At 40.7% G+C, this 16,523-nt stretch overlaps 1 protein-coding gene across 1 annotated transcript in view; it reads left to right on the top strand.

Moving 5' to 3' along the window:
• Window positions 1–16,523, top strand: part of LOC132397564 (protein kinase C-binding protein NELL1-like) — a 943,441-nt gene that overhangs the window by 575,105 nt on the left and 351,813 nt on the right. The window lies entirely within an intron of this gene.

Below are 16,523 nucleotides of genomic sequence, written 5' to 3'. Positions count from 1 at the left end.
GTTATACAGAGATTTATGATAGAGAAATTGTTTGACCTGTAAGAATAGTGGGACTGAACTTTCTGTGTTTTTTTTTTGTGAGCTCCACAAAATGCTCTGGGTCCTTATTGTGTTTAACAAGTTCATAGGGGATTCAGCTTTGCAGATGGGCCATAGAGGACGCAGGGTTTAAGGCCCAGTTGGGCAATATTTCAAAGGGAGATGTCTGCTTTACTAGGCCCATCTGAGAAGAATAATTACATGGGTATGTGTCTTTTACATTAAGCTCTTGTTTTCTGTGTCCCAAGAAGACCTGCTACTGAAGGTTGGCCCAATGGTATCTTGGGTGCTTCTCCCTAACAGACAATTATGATTTCTTTAGTTGGATTCAATACTGCTTCTAACAGTCCCCTACCCCAAGACCATTATCCTCGGTTTCCTCAATATCACCTCGTACAATTCAACAGTATATGATTTTTCACAAAATGGTTGCTCGAATGTTAAGCTCCAGAAAGGTTTTCCAGCCTTGCTGTCTTTGGTAGCACACGCAAAATCATGGAGGAACTCAACAGGTCAGGTTGCATCTATGGAGAGGAATAAACACTTCTATTCATAGATGCTGCCTGACATGATGAGTTCTTCCAGCATCTTGTGTCTGTTACAGTGGATTTCCAGCATTGGAGATGGTGCACCATCAATAACTCACTCTGAGACGTAAAGGCGAGATATCGGCTTTTATTGACTGGAAGAAGGAACAAGCAGTGGTTGACCACCATACTACATCCTGGAGACTGAAAGGCCAGGCTCAGGCCTCAATCACCTTTATACAGGGGTCTGTGGGAGGAGCCACAGGAGCAGTCAGCAGGGAGCGTGTCCAGACAGGTATATGTAGTTCACCACAGGAGAATCTCTAGTGTTTATGATTTACTGTCTTTTGACTAGATTTAGATTAGTTTATTGTCATAGTAACCAGGGTGCAATGAAATTGCTTGCTTGTGTGTTGCTCATAGAGTAAATAATCAACATGGTAGTGATAAATTACTGCTATAATTACAGCAACAAGCTCAAAACAGCAGAATGGTGCAAAGATAGTTGTGCAGTCTGAAGTAGTGTAAAAGCTATTCTAAAGTGCCAATAACAGAATAACTAAAAGAGGTAGCATTGGTTTAGCAACTGCTCTGCATGTGAATAGAGGAACACAGGTCAGCACATCATGAAAACCAGCTACCCTTCCAAGGACTGTCTATATTTTATGCTTCCTCAGTAAAGGAGCTAAAATCATCAAAGACACTGCCCGTCCTGCACGTTCCCTCTTCTCCTTCTTCCATCAGGCAAAAAAAGCCCAAAAGCACATAGCACCAGGCTGAAAAACAGCTTCTACCCTGGAATGATAAATAATTCCCTAATACAATAAATTGGTCTCCTAACGTTTCAAACTTGCATGTTGCACCTTATTTTTTACCTGCACTGCAATCTCTCTGTAGCTGTTACACCTCATTCTGCATTGTTATTGTTTTACCTTGTTCTACCGCAATGCACTGTGTAGTGATTTGATCTGTATGAACAGTACGCATGACAAGCTTTTCACTGTACCTTGGTACATTTAACAAAAATAAACCAATTCCAATTTCAATTCCATTTCCAATTCAATAACCAAGAACGTGGCAGCATCACTGGCAAAGGAATATGAAAGTGTGTCCTATCAGAAGTGTGATTGCAGTGGGGAAGAAGCTGCTCTTGGATCTGGTTACCAAGGTGTTCAAGCTCCACTATCCACTCCCTGAAGGTAGAAGAGAGAAAGGGAAACATAGAAACACCACAGGCCCTTCAGCCCACAATGCTGTGCCAACCGTGTACTTACTTTAGAAATGACCTAGACTTACCCATAGCCCTCTACTTTTCTAAGCTCCATGTACCTATCCAGGAGTCTTTTAAAAGACCCTATCATATCTGCCTCCACCACTGTCGCCAGCAGCCCCATTCCACTCACACACCACTCTCTGCATAAGTAAACAAAAGAATTCCTAAGGGATAAAAATTGAATTACTGTTTTTTTTTGATATATTGATGGTTTGCAGTTGGATTGTTGAGGCTTTGTTTTAGAACTTGTACGTGGTCCAGAAGTGGAAGGCCTAGTTAACAAGTAATAGGTTTCAATGGGACATACAGATCACTGAAGTAGGCAGGCAGAGGAAATGAAATGCTGAAAATTGCATTGTGAGGCATGTTGGTGGCCAGACAGTATAATTTTAAGGAGGGGGATTTGCAAGCAAATGAACCTTTGAAAGAGACAGTACAATTAACTATCTCATTAAAGTACTTTGCTTTAATAATAGAGTAAAAAAATTAAAAGAAGTTCCCCTGATTTTCATAAAATTGAGTCCTACATGGAGAGCAATACTGGGAATCATAGTGTTTTGTTTTTAGGGAGAGTAACAAGCCTACAGAGAGATCAATACCAGGGCTGCGGAACACCGGTTATACAGAGAGTCTGGGGAAGTTACAGCTGCTCTCCTCGGAGCAGGGAATGCTTAGTAGCAATTTAATAGAAGTGTTCAAAGCCACAAAAGAGGAAATAAAATAATTGTTCCCGTGGGGAGAAGTGTTGACAATCTGAGCACATGGACTTAAGACAAATGGACCGGATGCGAACAGTAGAAACTTTTCATTACACGGTACTTTACTTTCAGTTATAGTTTATATGGTTTACATTTTGCACTGCCTAAGAATATAAACACAAGTGATTCTGCAGATGCTGGTAATCCAGACTAACATACATAAAATCAGAATCAAGTTTAATATCACTGGCATTTGTGGTAAAATTTATTAACTTTACTGAATTCAATACATGATAAATATAGAAAAAGACTGAATTACAAGTAAGTATGTATATTAAATAGTTAAATCAGAAAATAAAAGAAGTAGTGAGGTAGTGTTCATGGGTTTGATCTCCATTTAGAAATCCGATGGCAGAGGGAAAGAAGCTGTCCATGAATTGCTGAGTGTGTGCCTCTAGGCTCCTCTGTCTACTTCTTGATGGTAACAATGCTGGAGGAAATGCAGGAGTTCGTCCAACATTCTGTGTGCGTTACTGGCTAAGAATATGCTGACTACAATTTAGTAACATTGAAGAGAAAATTACACAAAGGGAAAATAATATTAGACTACTAAATATATAGCAGAGGTACGATTGGCCAAGCGATAACTTTCAATGCTGTATGTTCCAAATGGGAAATTTCTTGCAAAGATGAAGTGGGTTATTCTGCAGCATGTGGAAGACCTAGTATCAGAATTCAATCATTGAAATCCCCTCAGTGAGAAGAGCAGAGCTTCTTCAAGATTAACTTTTGTGGAAATAGATGTGAATTATGCAATAAAACAAAGCAAAATACTTAGGACCTCGTATCTTTCTCCACAGATGCAACACAAACCACTGATGGCCTCCAAGATTAGCTGTTTTTAACATATAAAGCTGTTAATCTTTGTAGTGATACCTAAAGATAAAGTAAGTGCTACTCTGATATGAGCGCATTGCTGTCTGGTTATTTTTACAGAAGAACAGAAATGAGAAAGCACAGGATTTAAAACTAAATTAAAGTTCTTAAAATTATAAATGAATTTGATCAGAGAGAATTGAATGTTTCTGCTTTTGGTGAGAGTCTAAATCCAGTCTTAAACCATGAACACTGCTTCATCTCTTTATTTGTGCTACAATTTTTAATTTAACTATTTAATTTACTATATATATATATTTACTGTAATTCATTTATTTATGTTTTCTATGTTTATGTATGCATTCATGTATTGCTTTGTGCAGCTCCTGCTAAGTTAACAAATTCCACAACATATGCCGGTGATATTAAACGTGATTCTGATTCTGGTTCTGATTCTAAATCTAAAATCTCAAATCACCAGTAAATTCAATGAAGTATTTAGAATTTCTTTTAACCAGAAACTATTTACAGCACAGAACATCAAGTTTTGGTGAACCAAATTGTATTTAAGAAGGAAATGAACAATTGGAGTGTATTTAAAAAGATAGTACTTAGATTTATATTCATAACCTCATAAATACCTTCATATCCCATACAATTGAAGTGAGGTTACTGGTGAACTGTAGGAAACTTGCTAGCTGCCTTTGTGCATAGCAAGCTCCATGTACAGCAAGACTTGAAAAGACTGTTTTTGATGATGTGTTATGAGGGAGCAATATTGATTAAGGCATTTTTTAAAATAGCCACGGGATCACTTATGGAGGAAAAAGGGCAGTTGTCATTTCTGGTCAAGAGACTTCATTTGGATCAGATGCAGGGTCCTAACACAAAATGCTGACTGTCCATTGCCATCCACAAATGCTGCCGGAGCTGTTGAGTTCCTGCATCTTCTTGTTTGTCACTCCAGATTCCAACATTTACTGTCTCCTGTGATCTACAGAATCACCTAAGTCCATTCAGAGTACATATATCCCAGTTTTCGATGTATCCCAGCTGAAATATCAGTAGCATTGACAGCACAGTAGCTACACAGTACATAGGTGGATGAAATAGGATGGGAGATGAGAGGGTGAATGAAGACTTTGTTTTAAAACATTCTACTATAAAGCACTTCCTAACATTCTACTGACGCAAAGTGAATAGTCATTGTGTGGTTTGTATGATAAGGAGGTCTACTGGCAAAAAATTAAGGTAATCAAAAAAGGTAAAGATTAACTTTATTTGTCACATGTACATCGAAACATCAGAACGTACAGTGAAGTAGGTAATTTGTATCAAATCAAATCAGTGAGGATTGTGTCGGGCAGCCTGCAAATGTTGCCGTGCTTCCGGCACCATCATAGCATGCCCATAACTAATTAACACTAACAATGCAACTTTGAAATGTGGGAGGACACCAGAGCACCTGGAGGAAGCCCACAGTCACGGGGAGAACATGCAGAGGTGGGAATTGAACCCCGATCAGTGATCACAGGAGCTGTAAAGTGATTTGCTAATCATCACGCTACCATGCTGCCTGAATATATCAATATGATGTGCTTGAGGATTGGGTTGTGGAAGAGAGGTGGTGCGTTGAGGAAGCGGAAAGGCCACAAGAGGATGCAGCATGCATGCCAAAAGCTTTGAGGAGACAGTGTTGGTGAAGAAGGTTGTTCTTAAAGGCCAAAGCTCTGCTCACCTTGCTATACCTGAGGAATACTAATGAAGGACAGGTCAGTGTGGGAATGGGAATAGGATCTGAATTCTGTGCACCTGAATTCTGTGAATCCCGAATTCTGAATTAAGCTTGGGCTGGTTCTGAATGGGTCTTTTAATCTGAGCAAATGGAGTGACCAAATCAAAGTGTACAAAGAATAATATTGAACTATTAATTTAAAAAAGAAGGGTGGTATGAGTTCAGAGGGTATTCAACAACTGGATGCCAGAAAGAAATATTCTTACCTGTGTTTCAATTTAGCAAAGTTTTGGTCTTTTTAAATGCAGTGAAGTTTCTGATAGAATCAAAGGCTGTGAGACACGGTTGCAATAATAAAATAAGACTGTTTTGGTTGCTTTGGATTTCATAAATTCTATTGTATTCATTTATTTTCCTCATTTTACTTTCCTCAAAGGCGAATGCTATGTTGGCATTCATAGCAAGAGAATTCGAGTACAGGAGCAGGGAGGTTCTACTGCAGTTGTACAAGGCCTTAGTGAGACCACACCTGGAGCATTGTGTGCAGTTTTGGTCCCCTAATCTGAGGAAAGACATTTTTGCCATAGAGGGAGTACAAAGGGGGTTCACCAGATTGATTCCTGGGATGGCTGGACTTTCATATGAAGGAAGACTGGATCGACTGGGTTTATATTTGCTGGACTTTAGAAGATTGAGGGGGGATCTTTTTTTGAAACGTATAAAATTCTAAAGGGATTGGACAGGCTAGATGCAGGAAGATTGTTTCCGATGTTGGGTAAGTCCAGAACGAGGGGTCACAGTTTAAGGATAAAGGGGAAGCCTTTTAGGACTGAGGTGAGGAGAAACGTCTTTACCCAGAGAGTGGTGAATCTGTGGAATTCTCTGCCACAGGAATCTGTTGAGGCCAGTTCATTGGCTATATTTAAGAGGGAGTGAGATATGGCCCTTGTGGCTAAAGGGATCGGGGGTATGGAGAGAAGGCAGGTACAGGGTTCTGAGTTGGATGATCAGCCATGATCATACTGAATGGCGGTGCAGGCTCGAAGGGCCGAATGGCCTACTCCTGCACCTATTTTCTATGTCTCTATTACTACCATCAGGCTGGAGCTACAGGAGCCTTAGTTATTATTCTGTAACCATCAGGCTCCAGAACCAGCATGGATAACTTCACTCACCTCAACTCTGAACTGATTCCATCACCCGCACACTCACTTTCAAAGACTCTACAGTTGATGTTCTCAGTATTATTCATTTTTATTTTGTTTGTACAGTACATTGGTTATTTTCGTTCTTTGCTTATGTATAGTTTTTAATAAATTCTATTGTATTTCTTTATTTTCCTGTGAATGCAAGAAAATGAATCTCAAGGTAGTATATGGTGATATATACATGTGCTTTGATAATAAACTTACTTTGACTTTGGATGTGCCGCTGACCCTTGAATAGAACCACGTTCATTTCAAGCAGATCTTTGCTTCAAAAAGGAACATAATTGAAGTTAAGATGGTCAAAAGTTTGCTGCATTGAATCTTGTTGATACTCCAATCTTGACAAAAAAGTTTCTTGGATGAAATCCTTCAAAGAAATATTTTGACAATGGTAAAATAGAGGCTCCCTCTGATTTCAAACTGGGCCATTCTCCATTACAGTTAATGAATTAATTCAGGGAATGATTTTCTTTAAACTTTCTATCATTTATAATTGAACTAATGGCAAAATGACCAATATAAAATAATTGATGCCTACATTACAACCAACCTGCTTGTACTTGGGTAGATATAAATTGCACAGTGGGAAATGGAACATAGTGATTAAGTGGTGAGTAGGAGGTGATAGAAATGATAGATTACAACTCTGAGAGAATAGACTGGTATAAATAGAAATATGGAGGCTACAGAAATAGTTTGTGACTGGGTTCCATTGCCAGTCACTGCATCTCCAGCCCTTTATTGCACAGGGAAGGCAGAAGTACAGAGGGTGCAGGAAAACTTCCTTGCATTCATTGAATGGTGTTAATTTGGAGGCAGAGCCTGTCCCTAATTGCAAAGGAGGTGGTGAGTCGCCTTCTTGAACTGCTGCAGTCCTTGAGCTGTGGTCTGCTTACTATGTCCTTCTTTCAAAAAGTTCAAAATTCAAAGTAAATATATTATGAAAGCTACTGTGTACTACCTTGAGATTCATATTCTTGCAGGCATTTCACAGCTCAAAGGCAATTTATTATCAAAGTATGAATACCATTTCCGACCCTGACATTCATCATCTTTTCTCTTCTCTATTTATGGGGAAATAAAGAAGTGAACTTGTTATAAAAATATACATACAAAGACCTAATAAAAGCCATTGTGGAAATAAAATATATGGAGAACATGAGTCTTTGAAAGGGTAGGTCAGAGGATTAGTTCGAAGTTGTGGTGAATTAAGTAATTTGAACTGGTTCAGGTTCCTTATAGTTGTAGGGTAATAACTGTTCCTGAACTTGTTGATGCCATACCAAAGGCTTCTGTACCTCTTACCCATTGGTAGGATCAAGAAGAGGATGTGGCTGGATGATGGGGATTCTGAATCAGAATCAGGTTTAGTATCACCAGCATATGCCATGAAATTTATTAACTTTGTGGCAGCAGTACAATGCAATGATAATGTAGAAAAATAACTGAATTATGGTAAGTATATATAATAGCTAAATTAAATGAGTAGTGCAAAAGCAGAAATAATAAAAAATGGAGGGAGGTAGTGTTCATGGGTTGAATGTGCATTCAGAAATCGGATGGGACAGGGGAAGAAACTGTTCCTAAATCATTGAGTGTGTGCCTTCAGGCATCTGTACCTCCTTCCTAATGGTAACAATGAGAAGAGGGCATGTCCTGGGAGGGTGGGGATCCTCTTAATGGTGGACACCGCCTTTTTGAGACACTGCTCCTTGAAGGTGTCTTAGACAACTATGGAGGCTGGTGCACATGACGGAGCTGATCAATTTTACAATTCTCTGCGGCTACTTTGATCCAGAGCAGTAGTCTTTGTCCCCACCATGCCAGACAGTGATGCAGGGAGAATGCCTGGGAAGGACTTCCATGATTTGACTCATTGACAGTGGAGGAATGGCAGTTTACAATATTTCCAAGTCAGGACTGCGTGTGGCTTCAGAGGCAACTTTCAGTGGATGTCGTTGCAATGCCTTCACTGTCCTCGTGCTTCGAGCTGGAAGAGGTCATGGGTTTGGAAGGTGTTGTCAAAGGGGTGTTGGTGGGTTGCTGCAGTATATTCTGTAGATGGTTCAAACTGCTGTTACAGAGGGCCACCGGGGGAGTGAGTGAATGATTGTGCCTATCAAGCAAGCTGTTTGGTGTCAAGCGAATACATTTGTGTGGATGAGTACAGCTCCAGCACCAACAGTTATGTCAGTTATAACTTGCAAGCAATATAAATGAGCAGTGGGTTTTAGGAGTAAAATTCACTGAAAGTTAAGAGGCAGATTTTAGAGTCATCTGGACCCATTCCTCATACCACAGGCATTCACTCCCTCCACCTCGATATACCATGCTGGCAATGTGCATCATGCACTAAGGAATACTGCAGCTATTTTGCCAAGGTTTCTTTGATAACACCCTGCAAACCCTGTCCACCACTAAAGGCAGCAGCTACCTGTGAGCATCACTACCTAATGATTCTTCTCCAATTCATCACAAGATTGCTTCATGTTATTTCCAGTACTCAGGTGTAAAGGAGAACAAAATGATTGTTACTCTGGATCCGATGCAACACAGAAAAAACACAATAAGATAAAGAACACAATAATAAGTGAAAACGCAATAAATATGAATATATAAGAGAGCTTATATAGATAGGTCGATTGTAAGTACATAAATTGAGGCCTGGTACAGGAGAAATTGTACAAACAGTACGGTGACTCCGACAGGAAATGATAAAATCATGGTGGTGTTCGATGTGATAGGGTGGGTTAGTGGGTGGAGGTATTGATCAGCCTTACTGCTTGGGGAAACTAACTGTTCTTCAGTCTGGTGGTCCTGGCATGGATGCTGCCAGGTGGGAGTGGGACAAACAGTCCATGAGCAGAGTGAATGGAATCCTTCATGATATTGCTGGCCTTTTACGGGCACCTTTCTGTATATCTATCCTTAATGGTGGGTGGGGTGGTGCCCATGATATGTTGGTAGTTTTGACTACCTGTTGCAGAACCCTCCTGTCAGCCGCTGTGTGGTTTCTGTACAGCATGTCGAGATGCTCTCTGCTGCGCAACTGTAGAAGGTCGCAAGCATTGACGTGCTTAGTCCAGATTTCCTCAGCCTCCTCGGAAAGTGGAGGTGTTGGTGAGCTTTCTTAATCATGTAGGATGAGGGGGTTGTGAGAGATGTGCACTCCCAGGAACCTGAAACTTGTGGTTGCTGCCGCTGTGCCGTCAATGTAAAGAACGGTGTGAGTTCTCCTGAAAGTGATAACATTGAACTGAATTGACTTTATTTCTTACATCCTTCACATACATGAAAAGTAAAAATCTTTACATTATGTCTCCATCTAAATGTGCAATGTGCATAGTAATTTATAATAAATAGAACAGTCAATGTAATATAGAACACTCAAATCAGCATGGGTTAATCAGTCTGATGGCCTGTTGTCAGTCTGAAGCTGTCCCAGAGCCTGTTGGTCCAGGCTTTTATGCTGCGGTACTGTTCCAGGATGGTAGCAGCTGGAATAGATTGTGGTTGGGGTGACTCAGGTCACCAATGATCCTACAGGCCCTTTTTACACACCTATCTTTGTAAATGTCCTGAATCATGGGAAGTTTACAACAACAGATGTGCTGGGCCATCCACACCACTCTCTGCAGAATCCTTCAATTAAGGGGGTACAGTTCCCATACCAGGCAGTGATGCAGCCAGTCAGGATGCTCTCAATTGTGCCCCTGCAGAAAGTTCTTAGGATTTGGGGTCCATACCAAACTTCCTCAACCATCTGAGGTGAAAGAGGCGCTGTTGTGCCTTTCTCACCACACAGCTGGTGTGTACAGACCAAGTGAGGTCCTCGGTGATGTGGATGCCGAGGAACTTAAAACTGTTTACCCTCTCAACCCTAGACCCATTGATGTGAGTAGGGGTTAGCCTGTCTCCATTCCTCCTGTAATCCACAACCAGGTCCTTTGTTTTTGCAACATTGAGGGAGAGGTTATTTTTGTGACACCACTGTGTCAGAGAGATGACATTTTCCCTGTAGGCCACCTTCTTGCTGTTGTCTTATTGACATTGTGGAAGACGTTATTTGTCTCACCACAGTCCTTGAGCTATCATCCTGACTTGGAAATATATTCAGATACATTTATTTATCACATGTACATTGAAACATGCAGTGAAATGCATCATCTGTGAATGACCAACACAACTTAAGGATGTGCTGGAGCCAATCCACAAGGGTTGCCACATATTCTGATGGCAACGTAGCATCCTCGCAATGTTTAGCTGCACAGAACACAACAAACAACAAAACAACAACAACAAAACAAGCCCCATCCCTCCCACCCACCAATGCACCAACACAGACAGTCCTAGGACAGGCCTCTGGCCTCCTGTGGGGTGGTGGACAATGGGCCTCCAAATTCCCCTGTGGACCTAGGACTTCGGCCATCGGATTTTGACTCCTGGACTTCTGCTCAACCATCGCACTTCAATCTTTGGCACTGACTCCAGAACCTGTTGATGATGAACCTCCCAATGTCAGGACTTGAACTCTGGATTCACCAACTTGCTGACCTCAGGGGTCACTGGCCCTCATGCCCCAGCTTGCAAGAATATCCAATCCCAGTTGTGGACCAAGTGACCATCAGCCCTTGTCCTTGTTGGTCGTCTCATCCACAGCGTTTGCCAGCCTGACATCCACAATTGTCCTTTGTCCATGTCCACATCACTGGCCTTCAAGCACGAAGTAGAGGCATAGACACAGACCTGACCTGCAATTCCCCCTCATCCATGAACCTAAATCCCAGACTGATCTTTAACACCCCTCTCTATGCCTAAAGCCATTCCTACAACTTTTAAAAACAAAGCCACGATGGGGACCGCAGCTCAGCACCATCTTGCTCCTTCATCGTTGTTTGGTCAGAGTTTTGGAATTCCTTCAACAGCATCAAGACAGCGTGTACAGCAACAGTTCAAAGAATTTGCTCACAACCACCTTAAGGGCAATCACAGACAGGCAACAAAGGCTGAAATTTCCAAATACCCTTTTGTTCACTAGTAAGTAAAGGTAAATCTGAAATACAGAGCAGAGTATAGAATCAAAGGGATTCAGCCAAATAGAAGAGAGAAGCAAGTCCAGTCACTATGAAGTCTGGTTAAAGAAAAGCACAGAATAACATCAAGGGTATGAATTGTCCTGCTAGCCATATTTATTGGGGACATCTGAGCATGTTCTCTCCAGTTCCCATCACCCCAGTCCTGATACAGGGTCTCAACCTGAAATGCTGCCTATTCCTTTGCCTGCACAGACCCTGCCCAATCCACTGAGATCCTCAAGCAGTTTGTTTATTGCACACAATAATATTACTTGCATTGTCAATTGTCACACAATTCTTCCAAAATAAATATCCTAGCCTGCAATCTGCAGTTCCTGAATCAGTGTTTGTTATGGGCACTCCATTTTTCCCTGCTTAGTGCTGACAAAATTTGAAACTGCATGGAGTTTTTAGCTTCTGGTCACAATTGTTTCCCCAAGTAATTTCCTCCGTAATTCTCTGGAGATACTCTGGGTTGGAACTGTTGTTTTGTGGACTTAATATCTTTTCCACTCAAAGAAAGCATCACTGGAGGGCATCACACAAGACTTAGTAACAGGGATAGATAGTTTTGTGCAGAGATTTTCTGTAATCAGACAAATTACTAAAGATCTGCACACAAATCTCTAAAATAGAGCTCAACTCAACTAAGTAAACATGAGTTTTTCTGCAAACAGAAGTTCACCATTATGTTAATAAATAGGTCTTAATACATATTAATTTTAATATTATCTTGGTGTCGGTCTTATGCCTTTGAGAGAAAGCACAACTTGTTAAATGTTTTTTGGAATATTTCCGCGAGCACATTAGAGCAGGTGAAATAGGAGCACAAATAAGCCATGTGGACTTTTACTCCTTCAATCAATGTAAGTGTATTCATACTTAATTTAGAAGAGCAGATCTTGAGGTACAGTCTCATGAACACAATGAATAGTTGCAGAAGATTATTCAATTATGTCCTGATGAAGCATCTTGGCCTAAAACATAATTTTTAATTCTCCTCCATAGTTGCTGCCTTCCTCCAGCATTTTTATGTACTGCTCTGTATTTCCAGAATCTCTTGTATATGGTTCCCCTATTTTTATTCTTAGTTTCTTTGAAGGGCAACAGCCCACTTACATTTTTAACTACTTGCCATATCTGTATCTGCAGATTCTTTGCACACCCTGAGGTCTATCTCTTAATTTTCTGTGAATTTTACTCCTAAAACCTACTGCTTATACATATTGCTTACAATTAATAACTTTTTTGTATGAAACTTGCAGAGCTCATATGAATACAGATGAAATATCAAGTTCAGCTCTAATAGTTTATTTCTATTTTCTAAAGTACTATAATTTTTGTAAAATGGTGTGCATTGTCTTACACATCTGAAATAACACATGATGTCTCAGTGATATCCTTTCCTTCTATAATTTGATTTGCATTGTATGTGTAATAGCATGGTGTTGAAGTTACATCCCCCATTATAAACTGGAAAGGCTGTTCCCAAAGCTGATACAGAAGCAGGAGCAGAAGATAGGTTTGTACGTTATGTGCTGCGTCGTATGACATGGGCAATCATGGACTTTCCATGAATGTGATTGTTCTTGTCAAATTTTTCTACAGAAGTGGTTTGCTGTTGTCTTCTTCTGTGCAGTGCCTTTACAAGATGGGTGACCCCAGCCATTATCAATGCTCTTCAGAGATTGTCTACCTGACGTCAGTGGTTGTATAATGAGGGTTGTGTTACGCACCATCTGTTATATGACCATCCACCACCTGTTTTCAAGGCCCTGATCAGTTGAGTAATCAGGTGCTACACCTTGCCTGCAGGCTAGAGGAGGGAAGGAGTGCTTTACTCCTCCTTTGATGGAGATGTATCTCTACTCCGCGTACCCAAGGAACTAGGCACATAGCATGGAAACAAGCACAGCTGAACTAAACAAGACCCAGCTGGCAATAGTTAATTGCATCTGTAGTTCATGATACCATCCAAACTGTCTAAGTGTATTGTAGCCAGCAATTATTTCTTTTTCACCTTTAAACATAGACATTGACGTATTCTGGTGGTGTGTGTGAGTGTGATAGCACTTCAAGTATTATGGAAAAGCCTCAAAAGCATCAGGGCATTGAGATTTCCTGAAATGACTGGCATAGCAACAGGGATTAAAGCATTGCCTTGTGTAATTGGCTTGAAAAGTTAACAATATTTCTATATATGTGTAAACCACCTACTACCACCATGTCAGTTTATCGAATAAAATTGTTATATAATTTCATTTTCTTGGACCAGGTGCAATATTTCTGGAATCCTTTAAGTTATTCAAATAAGGGAATTATCTATGAGGGAAGCATAACTTAATCTGTGATATTTTACAAAGCTACATCTATTAACATCATTACAATGGATCAAATCCATAGATCTAATTGTCTCTGTTACTTTGCACATTGAATACCTGATAAGCTTCCAATAAAGCGTAAATTCTTCATATTTTAGGTTGTCTGTGAATGTAACTCTGATCAGAATGTTTTAGGATTGTCAGCAGCTCTATGTTGATTATGAGGGAAGATTGTGCTTGGGTTTAAGCCGTGGTACAAATTTAGTGATCCACAGTAGAATGGAATACATGCTCTCTGTGTGTAATCCTTCAGTTTAACTTGGCTGGATGTTTAGCTATGTCCTCTGTGCAATTTGTGTTAACTGTTGGTTGTAACTTGAGATCAAGACAGAGATTGTGTCAGTGTATGATCAGCACTGAGGCAAATTCCTCAGAAATCCTTTGGGCAGTCAACTGACTCTTTGAGTCTGAATGCTTTTGTCTTGCATTGATTCTCAATTATTTCTCTATATTGTCTTAGAGAATGTCAGTTCTTATTTATCATTATCTAGATTGGCTTCGGGAATTTAAAAAATTCAATTTTCTGGTCTATAGAACATAGAAATCTACAGCACATTACAGGTCCTTCAGCCCACCATGTTGTTCCAGCCGTGTAACCTTATAAAAAGCCCTATTGTGTCTGCCTCTACCACTGTCACTGGCAGTGCATTCCACCACTGTCTGTGTGAAAAACTTACATCTGATACCCCCCCTTGTACCTGCTTCCAAGCACCTTAAAATTATGTCTCTCATGTTAGCCATTTCAGCCCTGGGAAAAAGCCTCTGGCTATCCACACGATCAATGTTTCTCATCGCCTTCTACACCTCTATCAGGTCAGCTCTCATCCACTACTGCTCCAAGGAGAAAAGGCCAAGTTCACTCAGCCTATTCTCATAAAGCATGCTTTGCAATCCAGGCAATATCCTTGTAAATCTCACCTGCACTCTTTCTGTAGTATCCACATCTTTTCTGTAGTGAGGTGACCAGAACTGAACACAGTACTCCGAGTGTGGTCTAACTAAGGTCTTACATAACGTTAACATTACCTCACGGCTCTTGAACTCAATCTCACGGTTGATGAAGGCTATCACACCATACACCTTAACAACACTATCAACCTGCACAGCAGCTTTGAGTGTCCTATGCACACGGACCCCAAAAGTCTCTCTGATCCTCCACACTACCAAAAGTTTTACCATTAATATTACTTTCTGTTTTCAAATTTGACCTACAGACTCCATCTGCCATTTCTCAGCCCAGTTCTGCATCCTATTGATGTTGCACTGTAACCTCTGACAACCCTCTACATTATCCACAAAACCCCCAACTTTTGTGTCAGCAAACCTACTAACCTACAGTCCCACTTCCTTGACCTGGTATTTTATAAAAATTACAAAGAGAAGGTGTCCCAGAATAGATCCCTGTGGAACACCACTGGTCACTGTCCTCCATGCAGAATATGAAACATCTGCAACCCCACTTTGCCTTCTGTGGGCAAGATAATTCTGGATCCACAAGGCAATGTCTCCTTACTTTCTGAATGAGCCTTGCATGGGGAACCTTATCAAATGCCTTACTGAAATCCATATACACTACATCCGCTGATCTACCTTCATCAATGTGATTTGTTACATCCTCAAAGAATTCAATCAGGCTCGTAAGGCATGACCTGCTGTTGACAAAGCCATGCTGACTACTCCTAATCAGATTATGTCTCTCCAAATGTTCATAAATCCTGCCTCTCAGGATCTTCTCCAACAACATACCCACCACTGAAGTAGGACTCACTGGTCTATAATTTCCTGGGTTATCTCTACTTCCTTTCTTGAACAAGGGAACAACATTTGCAATCTTCAAATCTTCTGGAACTTGTCCGTCTGTATTGATGATGCAAAGCTCATTGCCAGAGGCTCAGCAACCTCATCCCTCACTTTCCACAATGGTTGTCCAGTTCCAGTGACTTATCTAACTTAATACCTTTCAAAAGATCCAGCACATCCTCTTTCTAAATGTCTGTACGCTCAAGCATTTCATTCCACTGTATGTCATCCCTACAATTGCCAAGGTCCTTTTCCCTGGTGAATACTGAAGCAAAATATTCATTAAGTACCTTTGCTACCTCCTCTGACTCCATGCACATGTTTCCACACTTACTCCTGATTGGTCCTATTCTCACAGGGCTCATCCTCTTGCTCTTTACATACGTAGAATGCCTTGAGGTTTTCCTTAATTTTGCTCACTGAGGCCTTCTCATGGCCCCTTCTAGTTCTCCTAATTTCACTCTTGAGCTCCTTCCGGCACCCTTGTAATTTTCTAAAGGTCTAACAGTCTGGAACCTTCTGGAACATTCCATAAGCTTTTCTTTTCTTCTTAACTAGATTTTCTACATCCTTTGTACATCATGGTTCTTTTACCCTACCATCCTTTCCCTGCTTCAATAGAACATACTTGCATAGAACTCCACGCAAATGTTCCCTGAATATTAACCACATTTCTGCCATGAATTTCTGTGAGAAGATCTGCTCCCAATTTATGTTCCCAAGTTCCTGCCTAATAGCATCTTATTTCCCTTTACTCCAGTTAAATATTTCCCCAAGTTGTCTGCCCCTATCCCTCTCCAACGCTAAGGCAAAAGAGATAAAATTGTGATAACTATCTCCAAAATGCTCTCCCACTGAGAGACCTGACACCTGACCAGGTTCACTTTCCAATACCAGATCAAGTACAGCCT

Source organism: Hypanus sabinus, chromosome 7 (genome assembly GCF_030144855.1).
Source record: "Hypanus sabinus isolate sHypSab1 chromosome 7, sHypSab1.hap1, whole genome shotgun sequence".
Lineage (NCBI taxonomy): Eukaryota > Metazoa > Chordata > Chondrichthyes > Myliobatiformes > Dasyatidae > Hypanus > Hypanus sabinus.
The sequence above is the reverse complement of the archived record's forward strand: the minus strand, read 5'-3'. Positions and strand labels throughout refer to the sequence as shown.